The 23,082-nt window shown below is 36.9% G+C and overlaps 1 protein-coding gene and 1 long non-coding RNA gene across 7 annotated transcripts in view; one reads left to right on the top strand and one right to left on the bottom strand.

Moving 5' to 3' along the window:
- Positions 1-23,082, bottom strand: part of TENM2 (teneurin transmembrane protein 2) — a 1,282,302-nt gene that overhangs the window by 759,400 nt on the left and 499,820 nt on the right. The gene's annotated exons all lie outside the window — the stretch shown is intronic.
- Positions 11,355-13,196, top strand: LOC129533697 (uncharacterized). Its single transcript, XR_008680029.2, has 3 exons — positions 11,355-11,914; positions 12,028-12,122; positions 12,882-13,196. It is a non-coding gene; the product is annotated as an uncharacterized lncRNA (long non-coding RNA).

Genomic DNA, 23,082 nt, shown 5'->3' with positions numbered 1-23,082 from the left:
TCATCTCCTTTCTCTTCCTTCCTTTTCTTCCTCTCTTCTTTTCTCTGCACTCTCCCGTACCATTTTTTATCCTCCTCCTTTCCAAACACTGCATTTCTACAAATGCACTGTCTAAGTTAAGCATTAGATTTGTTAAGTGAGAAAAAGGAGAGTGTATATACAGCATAATATTAATGGCTTTTCTTTATGTGCTTCCAATTTAAAAAAATATATAATGATTGTAAAGATTTTGCATTGTGGGATATTGAATTATTTTTAACTCAATTGCTTACTGTATTTCCAAATTTTGCACAATAAAATGTATTACTTTGATTAGTAAAAAATAACAATATGGGCCAGGTGTGGTGTCTCACACCTGTAATCCCAGCACTTTAGGAGGCCGAGTCGGGTGGATCACCTGAGGTCAAGAGTTTGAGACCAGCCTGACCAATATGTGAAACTCCATTTACTAAAAATACAAAAATTAGCCAGGCATGGTGGCATGCGCCTGTAGTCACAGCTACTTGGGAAGCTGAGACAGGAGGATTGCTTGAACCCAGGAGACGGAAGTTGCAGTTGAGCAGTTCTCAAAAGCTGGTGTATACAGATTCTGGAAGGTTATTAAAATTGCAGATCTCTGCTCATTAGCAGACATTTTTATATATTTGGCTTTAGAATTGACACAAGAATATGCATTTTCGGCATGAATCCCCACCTGAAACTGACACAATTATCCCAGGACCACACTTTGTAAAAACAGTAGATCCCAAAGGGGCTGCAGTGATTTTGACTAAAATCAACCATTTAACCAGTATGTCTTTCTAACCTGATATTCTTAGACACCTTAGAAAGAAGAGAAATAACTTATCCATGCAAAATGTAGTGTCCTATTATAAGTAAATACTCCATTATAGATGGTGAAATATAAAAATAAGTTAGAAGGAGCTCAACACAGACTTGAAATAACCAAGCTTTTCTATATTGTATATCCAATGAATATTAAAAGTTGTAGTTGAGTGAAATAGCAGTTAAAGAAAATGAGGCAAATAAATAGATTGGAAAAACTGTAATCTAAAAGTGGCATTTTATTTGTTTCTTGAGCATATATAATACATTTCTCTTTCATTAAATTGTTGCATGCTGTTTTCTTGCATCTATTCATTCTATTAGTTCCTGATTCATAATTTGGCTGCTTATAGTCCTAATTCTTAAACAAAAAAGAAGAAATAGGTCACTCAAGTTCATTCACTACAGGCTGCCGATGTACTCAGCTCAAATAAGTGAGTCGAATCCTTAATATGGCCACAGTGCATCCCACTATTGTTACCACAAACTCTATCCCGTCTTGAGTAAATATATGTATGCTGGCCATATTACAAGTGAAAAGTGGTCAGAGTTCATGTCAAAATGAAATATTTCTAGCACATCTTAGCCATGCCAAAACTATCTAAAGCAAGCAACATGACCTAGTACCTTTTTTTTTTTGTTATTTTTCATTTTTGCTTCCAAGTTTCCCACTATCTTTTTCAAATGTTAAATTTAGAAAAATAGTTTCTTTTCAGGGTTGTGGCAATTATACAAATAATAGCAAAAGTTAGTTTTCTCTTGATATATTTCTACTTTACCTACCACCCCCTCTTTTACTTGTGCTTCTGTTGCAATAATTGATTACTTCAATAAATGTTAATTTCTAAGACTGCCACCAAAAAATAAGGTAGAGGGTATGGCAAAGTACAACTACCTACAGTGTCTCCAAATCTTTTAACTAAAGATTCAGGGACCAATTGAGGTAACAAGTCCTCACACTTTCTCAACCTGATTCAAGGCAACTAGAGAGTCCTTACTATTGGTCCTGACGGTTCAGTGGGTAATGTGAAAAGTGGCAGAGTTTGGGAGAAACAAGGAGATAAAAGAAGGATTTGGGGAATGGGGACAGGGAGGGAGAAGTCAGTACAGATCCATCACTAATAAGATGTAGATTGAGGCAACATTGTGAATGCATCTCTGACAACATTACAATCAACATAAACAAGTCGCCAAAGCATGAAAGGCGTCACTCAAAATATGTGTCTCATTGGGTGCCTTCTACTTGATATATATGGTGCTGGTTGCCATGGTAGAGAAGATATAAAGGTGAAGGACATGCTTCCTGTTTTCAAGTGCCCCACCCTCTAACCTGAAGAGAGGGCCATGCCCTCACTGACCATAACACCATTGGAAAGGCCAGCCCATGGACATGCAGTGTAACGGGAACACACGCCATGCGATTTGGATTGAGAGGAACAAGTAAGTATCTGTAACGCAAAAAAGAAAATCAAAGGAAGTTCAGGTAGAAGGAGAATCTTCAACCAAGGCATCTGCGAATGGAAGAAAGCAGCACGTTTCAAGAAAGAAAGTATTTGTGTGACTGGTATTTGTAGCCTGCAAGTGGACTAAAAAGGCCAGAGGAAAACAAGAAACATAAATTGGGGCTGTTCCTGAAGGCCCACACTTGGTTATCACACTAAAGGAGTCTCAAATTTGTTCTTTAAAATCTTACTAAAGATTTTAAAGCTAAAGAGAAAAATGAGCAGTTGTGAGTCTTGGAGTCAAACTAAGGAGGACATTTAGTACTGGGGGCCACCGGTATTGTTCTTCCCTCTCCAAACAGCTTGCTAATTTCCCTTTGAGGAACTACCTCTCTTCCCTAGACCCAAAGTCCTTGGCCCTGGTGAATTCAAATACCTATTGCACCTCATCACACCTTTGGAGGATCCCATTTTCTTCCAGAACGTTCCTGTCATCTTCTAGATACAGCTAGAAACCAGGCAGAAAAGCAAGCTCATTCCATCACACAGTCAACCTGGAATTGGGACTTCAGTCCAGTGATAGAGATGAAAATAAGGTAACTGCTCATTTTACCTGCAGCTCCCTTATCAGGCAGTTCTTCACCATCTCACGATTTTCTCCCTTTTCTGCTTCCTAACAATCTAGGTCACCTTGGTTCCTATCCATTTCTTTTTATTTTTTAAAAAATTTTGAGATATAATGGAGAAAATTTATTGACAATAAGCTACACTGCAGATTATGTTTTTACGTTATACTGCACTGAGTGACAGCATACAGATCATGCCTTCATAATAATGAAGCATACTTGGTTTGGGGATAAGGACATTCATATTTTAGGGTTAGTATTCACTGGATGGAAACTTCAAAGGCTGCAGGAATTATCAGACAGAACAGTTGTCAACTAAATACAAGATGGACCTGCTACAGACAACAAAGGTCCTTCAACTCTGCCACATCTGCTCTCAGGCTTTGCACACTGGCAGATCTATTTCACACTCACAGTCACACACACTCCTATACCCACACACATACACACAATTCAGAATGCAGGCATTCATATATTTACACCCACATCTTGTAGAACACACACACTCACACACACACACACACACACCCTCATATATATGTACAAACACACACATACACCCTCACATACACACACACATATACACCCTCACATACACATACACACACACACACACCCTCACATACATGTACATACACACACATACACCCTCACATACACATACACACATATACACCCTCACATACACATACACACACACACACACACACATATACACCCTCACACACATACACACACACACATACACCCTCACATACACATACACACACACACACCCTCACATACACAAACACACACAGACCCCTTGACTGAATCAAAGCGGAGCAAATACCTATGAACCAAGTGTGTCTACCTTAGCATGCATTTCATATCTATGGGAGAGTCACGACATCCATCTCTGTTAATGTACTAACAGCTCTCAGGACGACCAGCCTTGGATACATCTTTTAATTCTGATTGTCTTCTTCCATGGGAATTTTCAACATGCCCCAAATTAGTGAGGACAGAAAATGAACTCAAATGTACCCATCATCCAGCTACAAAACTCATCAACTCATGACTATTCTGGTTTCTTTTATAATCCTATCTACCCCCACCCTACAATGGAGCAACTTCTAGAAAAAGCATCATTTTAGTCATAAATATTTCAGTATGCATCTCTAAAACAGAAGGACTTTTTTTGGGAAACATTCCCCATGCCCATTTTTAGCACTGGTGCTATAGCCTGCCTAGTGATTCTCTGAGCTCCCACTCTCCTTCCACTAAGTTCCCCTTTGCTCAAGTTCTCCAGAGTTTTCTACGCTGCTTGCAACCTTGGAAGGATACCTGATACAGTACATGGAAAAAGTCCTTTATGGTGGGGCAATAAAGGATACTTTCTAAGAGAATGTTAAGAATACAAGGACATATCACAGCAATAGAAAAAGGTCCCACGGGACACAGAGGAAGGGACCAGAAGTTGCATTGGGATGAAGCTAGGTGTGAAAGGGGATGAGCTCAACTGAGGGAAGGAAGAGAGTGCAAGAAAAAGCACATGGAAACAACGTCACTAGATTCTAGTAGCTATGGTATATTTTGGTATATGTTACAATTTTTTTAAATGCTACATCTTATTACAACCATTGTAAATGCAGTTCTTAACCTTGGTTCTGTAACAAAATACAAGCAATTGTACATGTTTTTATAAGATAATTCCCCTATACAGAGAATATCGTCATCATCTCAGTAATCCGCTCCCACACACATCATCCTCTCCTGAAATAAAAAAGAGGAAAGTGGTGAGACATTTGAAAATTTGAAATAAAATTTTAAAAATAAACATGAAAAGTGTATTTTTTTTTTCTTAATTCATGTTTTGTCATCATCCTTGAGAGAGCCAAAAGGATGCATCTTGTGTGATGCCGCACGGGGTGGGGGCTCTCTGTTCAGTGCTGGAGTGCAAGCTCAAGGAGAAACTGTTTTGTTTATCTCCTGTATCTGCTGGCATCTGTGCCCAGGATGTGTGAATGTACACCTGTGCAGAACAAAACGTTTAGACCAGAGGGTCAGGGTCGATGCCTCAAGCAGAGGGATGAGACCTTTTTGGTTGAGCAGGGTCATCCCTGAAATATTTACTTCCCCTGGCAACGTCACACCTTCTTGGAAGTTATGTCAGAAAATATTAAATCCTGAGAATCTGAGCATAGTAGGCACAGGGCAAGAAGGAAGCATGATCATTGACGTAAGAAATCATTCACTAGACAGGTCTCCAATCAGTCTACAAATCAAGACAATGTCTGGAGAGCAGAGAAAGGAAACACTAAACCCAATTCTTTCTAAGAGTTCCCGGTGCCTCTGCATCCTGTGAACAGAGCTAGATAGCAAAAAAGAAGAGCAGATGGCACAGACGACAATGTAATCCTAGAAACACAGAGGTCTTGTTTCAACATTAAAAGCATGCTGCTCATTAGGACAACAAACTCACCCCCTCCCTGCCCTGCAGAAGAGTAGATATTTGTAATTTGCAATTGGTCAGAGCCAAAAGGCCAACTCATACTCTTTGGTCAGTCCCCACAAAGAGCTTCTCGACATAATTCTGAGGCTATTAGGATCCAATGATGTGAAAAATAGTTTTGATTAGAGGTGTACCAGATGGATAGATATCAGAAGCGAGCGAGGTAGCACCATATTACAAGGATAGATGCTATTTCTGTGATAATGAATAGACTGTTCAAACTTTGGTCCTCCACGTTCATTCTCGGAGGGAACAACCGGCATTCGGAAACATTTAATTACTAAGTCGCCTTTTCCCAAGTCATTCACCCTATGGGTACCCAATAAATATTAATTAAGGATGATGATAAAGGGCAGTTCCTTCTGGGGTGAAACAAGTTTGCTGTTTAGCAGTGCGATACCTACCCTTATATAGCTCCACAGGTAGAGGAGTAAGGCACAACGATTTTTTCTAATTGAAACTGCGGGGGGTCTTTAGGTAACAGAATGTTATTACCTAACCTGGAATTTGGCCAGAGCAATGGGGTGTATGCCTCCTGTTTTCAAACAGAAGGTCATGATTGTTCAAAAGCAGATCTTCAATCCACATTGACATTAAGTGACAAAACTGACCAGGGTGAATGTCGAGTCATCAAAGGTAAATGATTGTGCTGCCATGGCAATGCATTATTGAGGTACCTTAGAAAGGATCTATTTTGTCAGAGAACATCTTTTTAGAATAATTCATGAAAAGAGTCTGAGAAATTAAACGCTGCTGCCAGCCAGCTAGCTTTCCTGTTCTGTTTCTTTATTCTGAAAAGTTGCTCTATATTGGAAGTATCAGCAGTTATTTGGTACCAGGAGGGAAGAAAGTGAGGAGCAGGTAGCATTCTTCCTCTCCTAAATGTCCTGTTAGGACTGGTTTGCCATTCACGCATCTTCTTCACCTGGGGAAGTTTTAGCACACTTGGTTTTATCATCTTAGTCACTCTGATCTTTTAATATCATAACATTGTCCTCCATTTAGCCAGAGAAAAACATTCTGACATGATAAACCAGTACCATTTCTGACCTTACTCTTCTTCAGATATGCGACCACCTAGAATGATTAAAATGAAAATGTCTAGTGATTCTAATTATGCAAATACTTTTGATAGAATCTTCAAATTTAAATTTTACACTGTCCTTGTTTTTAAACCTGCAACTGATGTGCTTATGTGCTTATTTTATTTTGTAAGTCTCTCTAGCAGTGCTGATGTAAAATGCTCCATTTTTGAGGACTATGAAGCGAAAAAAAATCAAATCTACAGATGGCTAGCATCCGCGGTTCTACAGTGTTAACATGTACAATAATACACATCCCTAATTGAATACAAGAATGTAACTCAATGGAGGGTCTGTGCTAACATCATCAACCATGACAGTGCAGACCGAGCAATTAATAAATAGCAATAACATCTCTCAATTGAATTATATCAGAAAGGGGCATTGTAATGGAGGTTTCTGCAGTATACTTTTCATGAATTACACCTGCTAATAAAAGAAAAGTGGATACCCTTCTAAAATCATGTAACAGCCATTAATTTTTAATATGTACAACTAAAGCAAGAAACAACAACAAATAAAAGGAGGACATGTAATGGAGAAAGAGAAAAGGATTACTAACTGATTGTTGTTGTTCAGGAGGAGTTTTAGTCTCTGTGACACTGAGTTTCTCTTAACAAAATCCATCTGAACCTACAGATCCTCTCGGTGTCATTTTAAAAATCGAAGTAAACATCAGAGTTGAAAGAAGTAATGCAAAGAGACAGGGCAATCTTCTAAAGCTACCAGGCATTTCTTCCTGCTGCTGATAAACATATCCTTGAACAGTTCGGGGAACTAAATGAGGAAGGAAAATTTTGCGAATAATTCGAGCAATGGACTGAAATGAATCACATCCAAATTACAACACTACCCTGGAAGTACCATTTTCTGCCCTAACTTCATTTCTAAAAGGATTGTCCTAGTTCTGTTTTAAAATCTATTCCAATTGATTTAGAGTTCAAGATCATATATATTTATGGCTGCCTTTCCTTTGCTTGCACTAGGAATTTTCTTCATTCTGGGTTTGTATATGGTAGAGGAAAGCATGAGAGAATCTGTAATACTTTGCAAAATCTTAAAATCACCATAAAATTAAGTGTGGCTCTAAAGTCATGAGAATCAGTTTTTAACCAATGACATAATTTCTTGAGCTGCAAAATATTTTATACTGACTATATAATGTTAGAGTAATTTAAAACATTTAAACCTTTATTGACTGCAATTGTAAAATGACTGTTCAGATTAAAGTCTTTTTGTTTTGTTTTGTTTTTAGGTAGCACACCATGAACGCTAATTAAAATTAACCTGAACAAGACAAATTTTACTGCAGAGATACTCGTCCTCTAAAAAAATCCACACAAGAGAAGAACAATCCGGATCTCAGAAATCACAGAAAGCAAGACACCACTATAGTATATTGCCAGCAATTATTCGGCACTTCCTTAATATGCATTATTTCCCAATGCCCATTACCCAAATTTCCAGAAGAAAATCTGCTAGAATTTGCAAAATCCAGCTTGGATCGTGTATCTTGCTCCTGCTGTAATTATTCATGGCTGGGCTGGATGTTGGGTCATAAAAGACACCTCACTACTCTTGTTCAACCCTTGTGATCTTTTGACTGGAGACTATGTTGAAGAAGGGGTTGCCACTGTAGGCTGAGGAAACAGCCCCAAAGAATTTTCAAGCATAATTCCCATTTTGCTGTTGCCAAATTTGTGTCCATGTTTGTATTAATTCTGGTTGTCTATAGTCTCAATATGCAAAAAAAAAAAAAAAAAAAAAAAACATTAAAGGAACTTTACATTACTTTGGGTCTTAATAGGAAACAGTATGATTTCTTACTAGTTTATTTAACTACAAGTTTGCATTAGGTTACAAAACTGATGGTGTCATTTGCAAATTTTGATCTTGAGGCCTTCTCCACAAATGTGTGTGGTGTTCATTTTAAATTATTACAATAAAAACTTTATATTAAAAAGTTCCACCATTAGAAAGATTGTATATCATCTAAATACATTCATTTGCCTTTGTGAATTGAAAATGTCATCTAACTACAGTTCATAAATTTTAGAGGCCGTATATTAAAATTATTCATAATAGTCTAAATGAAATCTTAAAAATATGAATTATTGCAGTTGGTTGAATATATTAGGTTTTTCTTATCCTAGTGTTTTTATCTGGGGTCATCTGTTCAGTCCAACTTCAAGTCTTGCTCATAACAGACTAAGGTAGACAGTTAGAAAAATGGCATAATTGGATTTTTAAAAAGAATATTCTATTTTTCTAACAAAGAATAGAGAAAACACATTTACAGCTATTTCTTTAAACTTTTACTTCACTTGAAATTATAGTCCTCTTCATGTGGTGGCTTCGAACATGTTTGTTTCATACTTGATTGTATATGTAACTCTTTTTTTCCTAATTCTCCTACTAATCTTCTTGCATTGGACTGGACACATAGGATCAGTGATTGTTGAATGAATGAATGAGTGAATGGACGAATGAGCAAGCAATTGTATAATATCACGCATAAGTATTGAAACAGTTTTCTAACTGCCCTTGGGTTGACTTTTTAAACATTTGATTATATTACCTCCTTGCTCAAAAGACCTTTTAGCAACTCCCTGTTGTCTACTGACAAAGTTCTTTGTCCTCAAGCTAGAAATTTTAAACCTTTCAACCCTTCAGGTAAGTTTTTCTTTACACCTTTTCTTCTATCAATTAATTGTTATATCTTCTGCAAGAAGTGTGCTTATTATCTTTGTTACTATTGTTGCTGTCTTCCATTTGATGGTGATAGCGGTCATCTTGTGTTTTCCATCTGAAGTTCCACATGAGAATGCTCTCTTGCATTTCCAGTACTGTTTCCACTGGCTGTCACATACTCCTTAAGTACTAGCTAAGTGAATTGAGTAACGGATGGATCATTAAATTCTACCCATTCTTAGAGAATCAACTCTAATATAATTTTTCCCCATGAGGGCTACCTTAATGATTCCATCTGGAAATTGTCTTTCCTCTCTCTAAATTTCTTTTCATCACCCAAGTACACGATCATATCATCCCCTTAGCCAGGTGGGTCCTGACCACACATGCTACACCCATGCTACTCTTTATGCTTACCACCCTATTTTATATTGTTTATGTGTTTGCCATTCCTTTTTCCAACACAACATCACGTCAACTCCATGAAGCCAAATACTCCTTCTTTCCTGTTATAAATATATGAACATATATGCCAAATAAATGAGTGGACCCCTACAGAAACGTGTGTATATATTATCTCCTACCTTGGATTCTAGATACGGGTGTTCAGTACTTTCTCACTGACTAAATTCTTATGAACTAAGATATCATGTAATTCACCTTCAATCCTCCATATCTCAGTACTTTCATTCATTCACTGTTAATAGTAATCATAGCAAATATTTATTGAGTGCTTACTTGATGCCAATAATGGGGCTATGGTTATTCAATTCTATGTTTTATTTGATACCCACAAAAATTCTATGAGCCAAAACTATGACTACTTCCATTTTTATATGAATCAATGAAGGCTTCAGAGAAATTTAGTCATTTGCATAACATCACAATAAATTAAATGCCAAGGCCAGGGATGAACTCAGGCATATTAAGCTCCATGGTCCATGCTCATAATAAATATGGCCTGACGGTGTTTCTCATTGTACCAATAAAGGTTTCTGTTCTTTTTTTTCTTTTCTTTTTAGAGACAGGATCTTACTCTCTCACCCAGGCTGGAGTACAGTGGCAAGATCATAGCTTACCGCATCCTTGAACTCCTGGGCTCAAGGAATCCTTCTGCCTTGGCCTTCTAAAGTGCTGGATTACACATGTGAGCCACCAAAGGTTTCTTGAATGAATGATTCAATGAATATGAACCTATCAGGGTAAAAAAATCTAACTTTTATTTATGAATAAGAATCACAGAATCCCACAGCAGGAAGGGTTCCTAACAATTACCTTACCTAATCCATGCTCAAACTCTATTCTTCAAATGCATCTCCTCTATGATTTCCTGGCTAAGATTTTGCCAAGGTTCTGCTTGGAAATCCTTCAAGTAGCTGATTTTGTCCAGCAGTATACCTTAGCATTGCAGACCGGTTCTGAATTTCAGGGTGAGCCATTCCTTTTTATAATCAATCAAAATCTGCCTTCCTGAACATTCCATTCACACATCTATTTCTATTCCCTATCATGGCACAGGATACATGTAACCTCTTCCTCACATTGGCCACCACCATGTCACCATTGAGCCTGCTCTTCTATAGGTTGTGTCCCCAGGTTTTTTGAATGCCTTTTTGTTTCACTCTTGCATGGCACCAGGCATAGCACAATGGAAATATGTAAAGCATTGTACAAAGTATTAAAAATTGCCATATAAATTCTATAAATAGCCATGTAAATTCTATAAAATAGCCATATAAATTCTATAAAACTACAGAAGCCTAAATATAAAAGAAATTATTTGCTCACAACCTCCTTAATAACATTGTGTATTATTTAATGAATGCTAACATCCATTGATTCTTCGTGGAAAGTCTGTACTCAGCCCATTGCATGCATTATCTTATTGTACCCTTGCCAGATGCCATGCCATGGCATAGGTGCTATTATTAATAATTTTAATAATGTCATTGTATAGATCATGAAACTGAGTCCCAAATAGGGTTATGCCCTCCTCAAGGACATTCAAGTAGCAAGCAGGAATGATGAGAATGATAATATCTCTCTTAGTCCAAAGCCTGTGCCCTTAACCACTACCCTATACTGCCTCATAAATTAAGAAGTACCTCTATAAAAATAGACATTTACTAAGTAATGTAATTTAAATTCCAACTATTTCTATAACTTTATATGATATAAGTGCTTTTCTGCTTATCTCAACAACTTCTCTCTTGCTCAACATAGAGCAATAAGTTTTACATTGAAGAAACTCTTTAAACCCTTAAAATACTAATAATGCAATAGTTATAAAATTGAAAAAGTGTTCCTCTTTCCATTGCTCTCCTTTTATTTACATCTTTTCAATCTGAGTTTATTCTGCTTTGTTAGGGCAGCGATTATCCGAGATAATATTGCCATGGCTATTATGTGATACCTAGAGATTCCAAGTATTTTTTCATTCGCTTGATGACTTTTGACCTGTTGGTCTTTTTTAGATCACGTAGTTGGTTGTATGTGGGTGGGCAAGGGAGTAAAGGGATGAATGTACAGGTGAATGGCTGTACACATTTAATTGGGACTTTTAATAGAACACCTTGTGGACTGTTCAAACAAGAGAGTGGAGAGCTGGGTATCCTTGACAACAGTGTAGGTATATAGCAAAACAAAAGAAAGACCAGAAGATTCACAGTAGGAGATCTAAGCAATAGTTCATTGGGTGACAGCGGACAACCTTTTGGTGAAAGCCTCAAAAATTTTCCAATGTGTTTGTGAAATGTACTGTGGATAGTGGGTCAATAGAACATTTGAACAAAGGGCATTAATAATTGGCATAGTGGCTGGTGGATCACTATAAAAACTGATGTTGAGTGTTAAATTTCCTGTTACAGATGGAAAGAATGATCAGTGAATAAAGATAAGAACAAGCTTTTAGCACCAATTAACTGGATATCATAGAGCTGACTTCCCCATAGGAAAAAATAAGGTAAAAAGATTTATTCTATTTATTTCACAGGTAATTGGAAGCAGTGCTCAGATCAGTTGTGGAATACTGTATGGCTTCATACGACATTAAAATGGATTTCTTAACAATCATGTATGAAATCTAACAATACTAGATATTTATTGTTTGCCTCCATCGTGTGCCTAACTTACTCCAGTAATGGTTCACAATTTTAATTCAGAGATATACTTTCTACCAATCTCAGTACATGAGATTCCATCTGTCTGAGAGAGTGGACACTTGCCTCTGGAAAAGGCCAATCATCATAGCTTATTCCTTGTGTCACTGTGATTGATTCCTAGACAAATAAATGACCCATGCGATTTTTACTAGAAGCTGTTTTTACCATCCTGAAGATTCTGATAAATGAAGTCAACATGCAGAGTTGAGAAACGTAGAGTTGTCAAAGCTTAAGGACAACTTTGGATTCCTGAACGTAACTACCTTACCTTGGGACTTATCCCATCACATTAATTCATTACCATTGACAGTTAAGGAAGTTGAGTTAGACTTTTTGTCACTTGCAGCAGAGAGGCTTAACTAATAAATCAATAAATAACTTGAATTTAATTAATCTTGGTTAAAAAGTCATGTTTGTCCTGTTTTCTATATCAATGTTAACTCAAATATTTATGATAATGCAATTATTTTGTGGCATAATATCTACTAATTTTAGAAAAATTATCAATAATATGAGAGATATTTTAAGACATGTGGGTATAAATTATTGCTTCCTTCCAGAGATCTGTGTACCATACATAAAACAGACTATATTAATTCATCAAAAACGCATTATACAATAAAAATCCTGGAATGCAATATACAAGCGCATCTCATGAAAGAAGACATGCAAATGACAAATGAAGAGAGAGATATTCAACTAAGAAAAACGGCAAATCAAAACATTATTAGATGGAGTTAGTAGTAACATATTGATATTAATATCTCTGTTTTGACAAATATACAAAGATTATATAAGATGTTAAAAATAAGGAAGACTCTTCTGTCTTTGCAATTTTTATAAATCTAAAGTTATTTTGAAATAAAAAGTTTATTAAAAAAATTTATTATATGCATTGTGTGGATCAAGTTGACAAGAATTTAATAACAATATAAAGTGTGGCTCAGTGTGCGGGGAAAAGGGTACTTTCATAACTGTGGTGGTTGAGAAAATGAATGCTAACTCTCCAGAGGTTAATTTGGGAATATATATCTAAATCTGTAGAATCAGCATATGCTTTGGTTCAAATTTACCTCTTGCAGAAAAGTAATGCTAAGATAATAATCTGAAGGTTGTACAAATATTTATGTAGGTGGATATTTATGTAGGTAGTAGTCTTTATATTAGTTAATAATTGAAGTTATGTACATATCCAGTAATAGGGAGCTAATAAATTATGGAATATTAATATTATTGAAATAGAATATTATTGTACCAGAAACAATCATGCTATCAGAGGTCAGATACCTAACAAAATAAGAACTTTCTGAGGTATTACTAAGTTGTAAAAATCATGTCAACATAACATATATAGTATAATGGCAATCATATTATTCATTCACTTACGAAAAGCATGTATACCCAGTACATACTGTGCTTAGCACTGAGGATATAGACATCAGTGAACAAAATGCATAAAAATCCCAGCCTTAATGAAGCATATAGTCTAGAGGAAAATTACAGCAGTAAACTAGCATACTGTAGAGTATCTTAGAAGGTGCTAAGTGACATCAAAAATAAATAAATAAATAAAGCAAGGCAGGAGATAAGGAGGGAAAGAATGCTGAAGGGCAGTGTTGCCATTGTAAATATGTTGGTCAGAAACACTCCCTGACAAAGTGATTCTTGAGCAGAGGTCTGAAGATAGTGTGGGAGTGAACCCTGTGGCTTTCTGGGGAGTGAGTAATCCAGAAAGAGAGAACAGAAAGTAACATAGGATTGGAGATGATGACATGCCTGGGGATGTCTAGAACCAGCAAGGGGGCCAGTATACTACATCACAGAAGGAATGGGAAAGAAGAGTGAAAGGTCGGTAGAGCCAGATTGCGTAGGTCATTGTAAGGCATTAGACCCTTACTTTGAGTGAAACAGAGTGCCATTGCAAGGATTTGAAATAAAGGTCAACATGGTTTGATTTATCTTTTAAAAGGATTGTTCTGGCTGCCATTTTTAAGAACAAAGATTGTAAGGGCAAGAATCAAAGTAGGACAACCTGCTAAGAAAGCCAATGTGATGACCCAGGGGGAGTGATGGTGGTGGCTTCGACCAGAGTTACAGCAGTGGACGTGGCAGCGATAGTTAGGTTACTGAAATATTTCTAAAACATAATAACGGAGAGAATTCGATATGAAGTGGTGGCAGGGAGACAGGGCACAAATCAAGGACCACTCTAAGAATTTGACCTGAGAAAATGAAGGATGAAGTAACCATTAACTGAGATTGGGAAGGCTATAGTTAGGACCACTTGAGAGGTAAGACCAGGAATTCCATTTTGGACATGTCAAGGTTGGGATATTTATTAGACTTCCAATTGGACATACTAAGTAAGCAGCTGAATATTTAAGTCTGGAGTTCAGGGAAATCTCATGTAAAGTTGAGTCTCATAAAAATAGAACTATAAACTGGATGAGATCACTTTGGATGTGGTGGGGGTAGAAGGGGGCGGGGTGCAGGATTTCATAGAGTGAAGTGTCCGAAGAGTGAAACTTGGTGAACTCCAGCACTAAGAGGTCAAAGACAAGAAAAGAAATAGCAAAGGAGACTGAAGAACAGTAGTTAATGAGTCAGGAGCAAAACCATCCTGGAAGGCCAGAGAATGAAATATTTCAAGAAGGAGGGAGTGATTTGCTGGGTCAAATGCTGCTTATAGGTCCAGTAAGATGAGACTAAGAATAGGCAATTGGATTTAGCAACATGGGAGTAATTAATAAACTTGATAAAGTCTTTTTGGTGGAATGGTGGAAGGGTGGGTTCTAAAGCTTTACTGGAGTGTGTTTCAAGAGACAGTGAATGTAGACAATGATTTTAAGACATTGTTCTATAAAGAAAAGGGAAGAGTTAGGGTCATTTTTAGCAGAGAAAGTGGGATCAAGAATTGATTTTTTAAAAAATAATATGCAATAGAGCAGCATACACTATGCTTACAGTTAAGATCCAAGAAAGACAGAATAATTTATGATGAAGGAGAGAAACAGTAGAATTCCTGGAGAGACATATTAGAGCAGGAGAAAGAGTGTTATGTGATCTAATACTCAGTTCTTATTGATGTGGGTGCAATTCTATCTACCTGTTCAAATATTACCTGAGGATACTGTGGGGTTTCAGGTAATCTCCATTTTCTCTATTTTTCAAAACATTTTTACAATAATTTTATAAATTATACCTTCTATGACCAGAAAATATGAGGTTAACAGTTTGTGAGAAAGCATGAAACATTCCTTTAAATTTTGCATTATATACTGACAAAATAAATACAGAAAGAAAAAGATTGAACTCAAAATTGGCAACCCAGACTTGGGAGCAGTATTCCACCTGAAGTTTGCAAGAATGACAATACTAGGAAATGATCCTGAGCTTTTGTCTCACATTTTTACATTCAACATAGCTCTTTATTTGATACTTAACCAGCCAAAAGATTTAACAGAATTGAATTAATTAGTGAAAGTAGATATTCCATTAGTTAATTACAATGAAAGACCAAAAACCCAAACCCAGAAACCTTTGAGAGCTGGCTGAAAAGACATCAGACCACATTCATACACAGAAAGTTCACTAACAAATACACATATACACTAAACACACACATAGCATGTGCATAAACATAAACATGCATATATAAGACACACACAGAAAACACATATATATAAACACATAAATACAAACATACATATACAAACATACACACACAAATACATGTAAACAAATGCACAAGAAAACACATACGGGCACATACTCATATACACACACACATGCAAATCTATCTAGTTCTGGTTTAGATTAAAGGCCTTTTGTTGTCTCCAGTGCTTCCTCTTCCCACACATAGTTTCCCTGATGATTGTGCAAATTCAGATATCATCCTGGATAACCAAAATTGTCAGACAACTCCCTAAAGTGACACAAATACCCAGGCCCCAAACCAAAGATAACTAGAATTGGACTAGATTATGGCCTGCGTCCTCAAAGAAAATCTCCACAGACCACTATACCGCACCATTATGTAAAACAAGATGCCTTCAGATCCGCCTATCAGAAGTCTAATCCATCTCATATGTTATTCTGTTCCCCCACTGAGATAGGACAACAAACAATCTCTTGATATTTATGTATGTACATATGTACATTTTTGCTGTACTTTTACATAAAACCTTAATTAAGCCTAGATGTGAAACATAATTGCTCACTTGATTTTTTTTCTCCCTACCCATTTTATATCATAGAAAATATAAACAAGTGTCCGTGGAACACAGATTTGGTCCTTCGATTAAAGCTCATCTTTCCAGAGCAAGCATGTAGTGAGGGGGTTGTCACCTCCAATCTGTACAGGTTCCTCAACCAAATGCCATGCAGTAGTTGAGTAACAGAGAAAAACAAAAATCGTTACATTGCATTATTTCATCTAGTGATGTATTCTTTAGGCATATATCAATGCACTAGTAACTTGTATTAGATATTATTTAAGAAATGGCAGGCCGGGCACAGTGGCTAACGCCTGTAATCCCAGCACTTTGGGAGGCAGAGGCAGACAGATCACAAGGTCAGGAGATTGAGACCATCCTGGCTAACATGGTGAAGCCCTGTCTCCACTAAAAACACAAAAAATTAGCTGGGCATGGTGTCAGGTGCCTGTAGTCCCAGCTACTTGGGAGGCTGAGGCAGGAGAATGGCGTGAACCCAGGAGGCAGAGCTTGCAGCGAGCCGAGATCGCGCCACTGCACTCCAGCCTGGGCGACAGAGTGAGACTCTGTCTCTAAAAAAAAAAGAAAAAGAAAAAGAAATGGCAAAAATAATAACAATTATTATTGTCAGACTGTTGTCTCCCTGAGGGCAGGAGCAAAGTTCTATTGTTTTATTTATATCCCCAACACAAGCACCACTTCTGGAGTATGGTAGATGTTCTATGTATGCTTATGTTTATTCAATCTTTGAGTAAAATCATTACTTTTATTTTGCAGTACAATTGGAACAGGCTCTCTGTGAAATCATTCTGAAAATAAGACATGCTTCCATAATTGTTTTTTTCTCATAAACTTGGAGAATACCTTACAGAACAGACTACTAAGGGGAGGTATTTCTACTAGACACTGGGAAAGTTCTAATACGAACATGTGGTTACAAGTGTGTATGTATAATTTGTGTGTGTGTGCACATAGATGAAGGCAGGAGGCCCTATCGAGTTCCATATATGTGTGCATATATGCATATCTAGGTTTGTATAGGTTTTCAGTGACAATACTTTTCTACATTAAAACAGAACAGCATCTTGATTCAGAAGTCAGCTTTATTCAGCCAAACGGGTACTGAGATAGAAAATGTGAACCCTCTGCCATCCTCCATTGGCAATCCATCTTTCTCCTGCAACTTGTCGGGGTATTTAGGCATTTGGCGTCATAGTGGCACGGTTCTTCATAAGTATTGCTGTTTTGTTCTTCAACCCACTGCACTCTGAACCACCTCCCAGGGAGCTGTGAGACAATCTCTCAGTAGCGAAGGTATATATTTCCCTGCCCCCCTCCTGCCCCAAATTCCATACTCATGGCACAGAGGCACAGTTAGAGATGAAAAATATGGTTCATTACCTTGGTAGCACAGAGAAAAATGTTATGGCTTTATTTAGCAGTTGCTTTTATGCTTTTAAAGACATGTTAATTTCATTTTTTATGTAATTGTGTATTAAATCATCTCAGACAATTGTGTGATTTGAAAATAAAAGTCCAACAAAATAAGTAAAAGCTATAATGTGGTTTTTTCCTTACTGCTTTTTGTAGTCTGTTTTTATGTTTCTCAAGCATTAGTGTCTCCGCTTCTTCCTGGGAAGATTAATCTGGAGGCTTCTAGAACCTCTTACTTTCCTGTCTTCAGTTCTCCCAGCACTCTGAGCTTCTCCCTGTGGTTTCTGCATCTACTACTTGTGAATTACCAGCCCCAACAACATTAGGATTTATAAAGCCTTATAATCCTCTAGTCTACTTCCTAATAGGGCCACCGGCTGGATGAAGACCTCAACCCTCGGGAGATATTTTAAGAGACCTAAGCTGCCTAAAGTAAAATTATGAATTCTGGGCTACAGAATATATCACTGTACTTACACAGAATACTGGTCACGAATTTATTTTACTGGAATATATGCAATGGAGTGTATGTAATGTAATTCAGCATGTCTGAGAGATAAGTTTTTCATTTTATTTAAAGACAAGTTGGTCCACTTAGCATGCAATATCTTTCCTATCTCCCATCTTAAGCATTTTAGGAGGAATTTGATTTTTTTGATGGATGTTAATGATGAATTGGGACTCTTGAGGGAACTCTATGTTATGAGTTGATTTAAGACTAATTTCCCATGTATTAGATCTTTTCAGATGTCAGTATATGGGAACAATCAATCTCCCTTTGTGTCTTACTTTCTTTAGTGTGTTTTAATGTAGTTCATTGTTGTAAGGCACTGTACGAACTTCCTTTAAGGGAATGTGTACTAGTTTGGTAGAGCTGTTGTAACCACAGACTGGGTAGTTTAAACATCAGAAGTGCATTGTCTTACAGTTCTGGAGGCTGGAAGTCCAAAATCTAGGTGTCTGCTGGGTTGGCTCCTGAGGGCTGGGAGGGAAGGGTCTGTTCTAGGTCTCTCTCATTGATTCATATATGGACATCTTCTCCCTAGATCTCGTCACATTGTCCTTCTTTCATGCACAGCACTGTGCCCAAGATTATCCTTTTTATAAAGACATCAGTGAGATTAAGGTCCACCCTAATGACCTCACTGTAATTTGATCACCCCTGGAAAGACTCTGTCTACAAATGAGGCCATATTCTGAGGTAATAAGGGGTTCAAGCGATTCTCCTGCCTCAGCCTCCCGAGTAGCTAGGATTACAGGTTCCCGCCACCAAGCCCTGCTAATTTTTGTATTTTTAGTAGAGACAGGGTTTCACCATATTGGTCAGGCTGGTCTCAAACTCTTGACCCTGTGATCTGCCCGCCTCAGTTTTCCAAAGGGCTGGGATTACAGGCATGAGCCACCACGCCCAGCCACACAAAATGACTCTAAATTTAGTTGTAGTGTAACCTCCAAGACATATATATATGTACATGTATGTACACTCCCACTAACCCATACAACAACTTAAGTATGTATACATAGTTAGCATTGAAATTAACTTCTGTCTGAGGCTACCATGAAATGTCAAACTGCCAAACTTTCAGAGCTTGGTACTCTATCTTCCTGCCTTGGGGAGCTTTTGTATTCAATTTATCGTTGAATAAAACAGCCAACTCAGCAGCAGAATTAGAATAACAAATTATAATAAACTTCTTAAATTTTTGGCTTAAAAAATAAGGTGAGTTAACACTTCTGAAAAATAAATTCCAGAGAGAATAAAGATTTTGAGACAGTTTATTTGTTTGTAACCTTTTCAAGTCGAGCAGAAGAAAAACAATGTACTCATTAGCTTGTTTGAATATAACAGAAGTACACACAGAATTTGACTAAAAACTAATAGTGGCTTTGTTTAAACATTTCTTTTCTTAACACTTAATAATTTAATAGGAGGAACTGATATCAGAAGCCAAGAGGAACCATGGAACAACTATAGGCTTCAAATTTAAATGCCTTCCTTTGGGCCCATTTAAACTCTTTTTTTGCTCTTTTATGTGCACACACACATACCCACACAGAAAATACACACAACTAATTTAATCAGCGTTTCTGCACGGTCCATTCATCTGATTATGCATCTGAGACTATCTTTTTCTCCAGTAAAAAGGAGTCATGCTGCTATCCACAGTAAGGTGAGGGAAGTTTTCGAAGGCTGCCAGGGGCAAGGAAGCATCCTTTGTCTAATCACTGATTTTCAATGTTTGTCTTTATCATAGTATGCAATAGGAAATTGGCCGGCTAACTGTGTACAGGGGCTGGGCTAAGTGTTTTACGTGTATGCTCTAATTTCATTCTCACAACAATCCAATAAAGTAAGTGGCTTTGATCTCCTATGTTGCAAGTGAGGAATAGGAGAATTCAATAGAGATTAAGTGACTGGGTCAAGGACATAAATACCATAAGTGGTATAGCTGTAGCTTTCGAAAATCTGATATTTTGAAAAGTGAAAGAAGCTGAATTTAATGTAGTGAAAGAAAGATTTTCTTCTCAAAGTCACAGGTATTTCTGAAGAAATGGATATTCCTCAGTTTGAGGGAGAAGAGAGAGCTGGATATTTCTACTTTATTAGATTGCTACTAACAATTATTGAGCTCTTACTAGTTGTCAGACGCTGAGTAAGCACTGTATGTCTATTACCTCACTTAATATAACTGTTGCCCTATGAGAGAGGTTCTACTGGTGTTTCCAATTTCCAGAGCTTAATGACTTAAGTCACACAGTTAAGATTTAAAGCCTCCAGGCTTGTTCTAGAGTGTGTGCCATAAATACTGCTGTACGATTAGGCTGTCATAAGATAAAGCAACCTCTGTTTTATCAAGCAACTAAGAGTAGCTTGACTTACCCAAAAGGATGTGTTGATAAAAATTAGGGCGTGTTATCCAACTTCTCAACTGAATTACATATGGAATGAAAGTAATCTACCATTTAAAAGAATTCTGTAAAAAAAATCTGAACGTTGGGCAAATAAATTATTCAGCATAATTTTTTTAAATAATATTATTAAAAAGGAGGGGGGTTCAAAACCCAAAAACTTCAATGATCCCACCAAAGGAGACTCAGATTATGGCACATCCACATGAATATATAGTATTCAACCATACAAATAACGTTTGCAAAGATTTGTGAATAATATGGGAAACTACTTCTCAAAGCTTAAGTGACATTGAAAATTGTTTTTAGAGTAAGGTTTCAAACATATGCCAGTATTTAAAAAAATAGTCTAGAGAAAATACACTAACATGTTAGCAGGGTTTATTCATCATATCCAGGTGATAAAAATTAAGGAGAGTTTCCAATTATATCCTGCAGCAGTTTTGAAATTTTCTATCAGTTGTACATATGACTTTTGTAATCAGGGGAAAATTATATTTTTGAAAGATAACTCTATAGTGATGAAACATTTTTTACAACTAAAATACCATCTCATAATTCACATGCACTCAGTGCTCCATCACAGGGGTCAGCAAACTTTCTCTGTAAAGGTCTAGATAGGAAATATTTCAGACTTTGCAGGCGAAGCTGCAAAATTGAGGGTAATATATGCATACTCACATAACAAGAAAGAAAACAAATGCCCACAGTTTTTGGTGAAATTCAAAATATAATACTAACAATCTAGCATAATTTTTTGTAATACCAGTCTAGTAATGAAAAGACTGAAATTCTTTTTGTATGTATATGCTAACAGTTTGCTTAATTGAGGCTCAAAGTCAGTGTTACTATCACCGGCATTTACTGTAAATGTCCATCTGTGAATGCTGATCTAGAGTGAGCTTCTATTTCATACTTATTTCATCTTTGAAAATGGCTGTTCACACAGGTACGTGACACATGTGGCACTTGAAACGCTGTAGAGTTATAACTGCTTCACTGTGATTTATAGTGTGCCAAGCAGGGAGCGTCACACATGGTCTCTGTTGCAGCTACAGAACCGTGCCTTTGTAGTATGGAAGCAGCCATAGACAATGCTAATGGCGTGGCTGTGTGCCAATAAAACTTTATTTATGGAACACTAAAATTTACATTTTAAATCGCTTTCAGATATTACAAAATATTATGCCAGTTTTGATTTTTCAGCTATTTAAAAATATAAAAACAACATTTTTCTAAAAAAAGGATTCTAAAAAAGAGGTAAATCTATTTTCAGCTCATGGACTGTACAGGAACAGGCAGCAGGCCATATTTGGTCTGTGGGCTGCAGTTTGCCAATCCCTGATCTAGAAGTAGGCACACATCTCTTGTAAACTTCAGCAGCAACCATGTGACAGCCCTGGATGTAATTACATATCCTTTTTAAAAAACTGAAATGCCTTTATATAAAATGACGTCTCTAATTTCACAAATTCTTTTATGGGTGAAGAAACTACACAACCAGACAGTACAAAATATTGAAAAGACATTCCGAGGATATGCTTGTAGAATCAGAAAGAAATTAAGGGTTCCGATATCCAAAATGTGTTGTATCTTTCAGACCTATGAATTTTTTATGGGAATTCCTGGTTTTCAGAAACTGTGCTGTTAAACAGACTTCTTATATTAACCTTTTAAGAAATAACATCAAATATTTAGAATCTTAAAAATAAAACTACCAAGCCTACTCAAATTTCATCTCTCTATCTTATGTTTATGTGTTATTTCTCCCCTGACTGGCTACTTGAGGCCTTTAGCAGAACACAAAAGATGCTCTAAAGGGTTAGGGAGAATTTTGAGCAAGAAAATACTTGATAGAAGCTTAAAGAAGCTGAAAAGTGTTTTAAAATAAATGAACGACCTGCTTTGACCATATCCTTGGTGCAAAGTTCATTAAGAAGTGATGTATGAATCATTTACATCACAATCATCTAGATTTTGTGTCAAAATGCAGATTTCCAGGCCTAAGTTATTTCTAAGAGCACTAACTTTGGCGCACTAGAGTTTCAGAAGTTGTTCCAGGAAAACACCGAATAGCTACCATTTGCAAAGCATCCCATGTTCAGATTTCCTCTTTAGGAATTTACATGCATAATTCTGCAACTCTTGCTCACCTCCTTATGAGATGGAAATTTCTACAAAACAGGGGAATACTTGGAGAAAT

This window comes from Gorilla gorilla, chromosome 4, assembly GCF_029281585.2.
Source record: "Gorilla gorilla gorilla isolate KB3781 chromosome 4, NHGRI_mGorGor1-v2.1_pri, whole genome shotgun sequence".
NCBI lineage: Eukaryota > Metazoa > Chordata > Mammalia > Primates > Hominidae > Gorilla > Gorilla gorilla.
The sequence above is the reverse complement of the archived record's forward strand: the minus strand, read 5'-3'. Positions and strand labels throughout refer to the sequence as shown.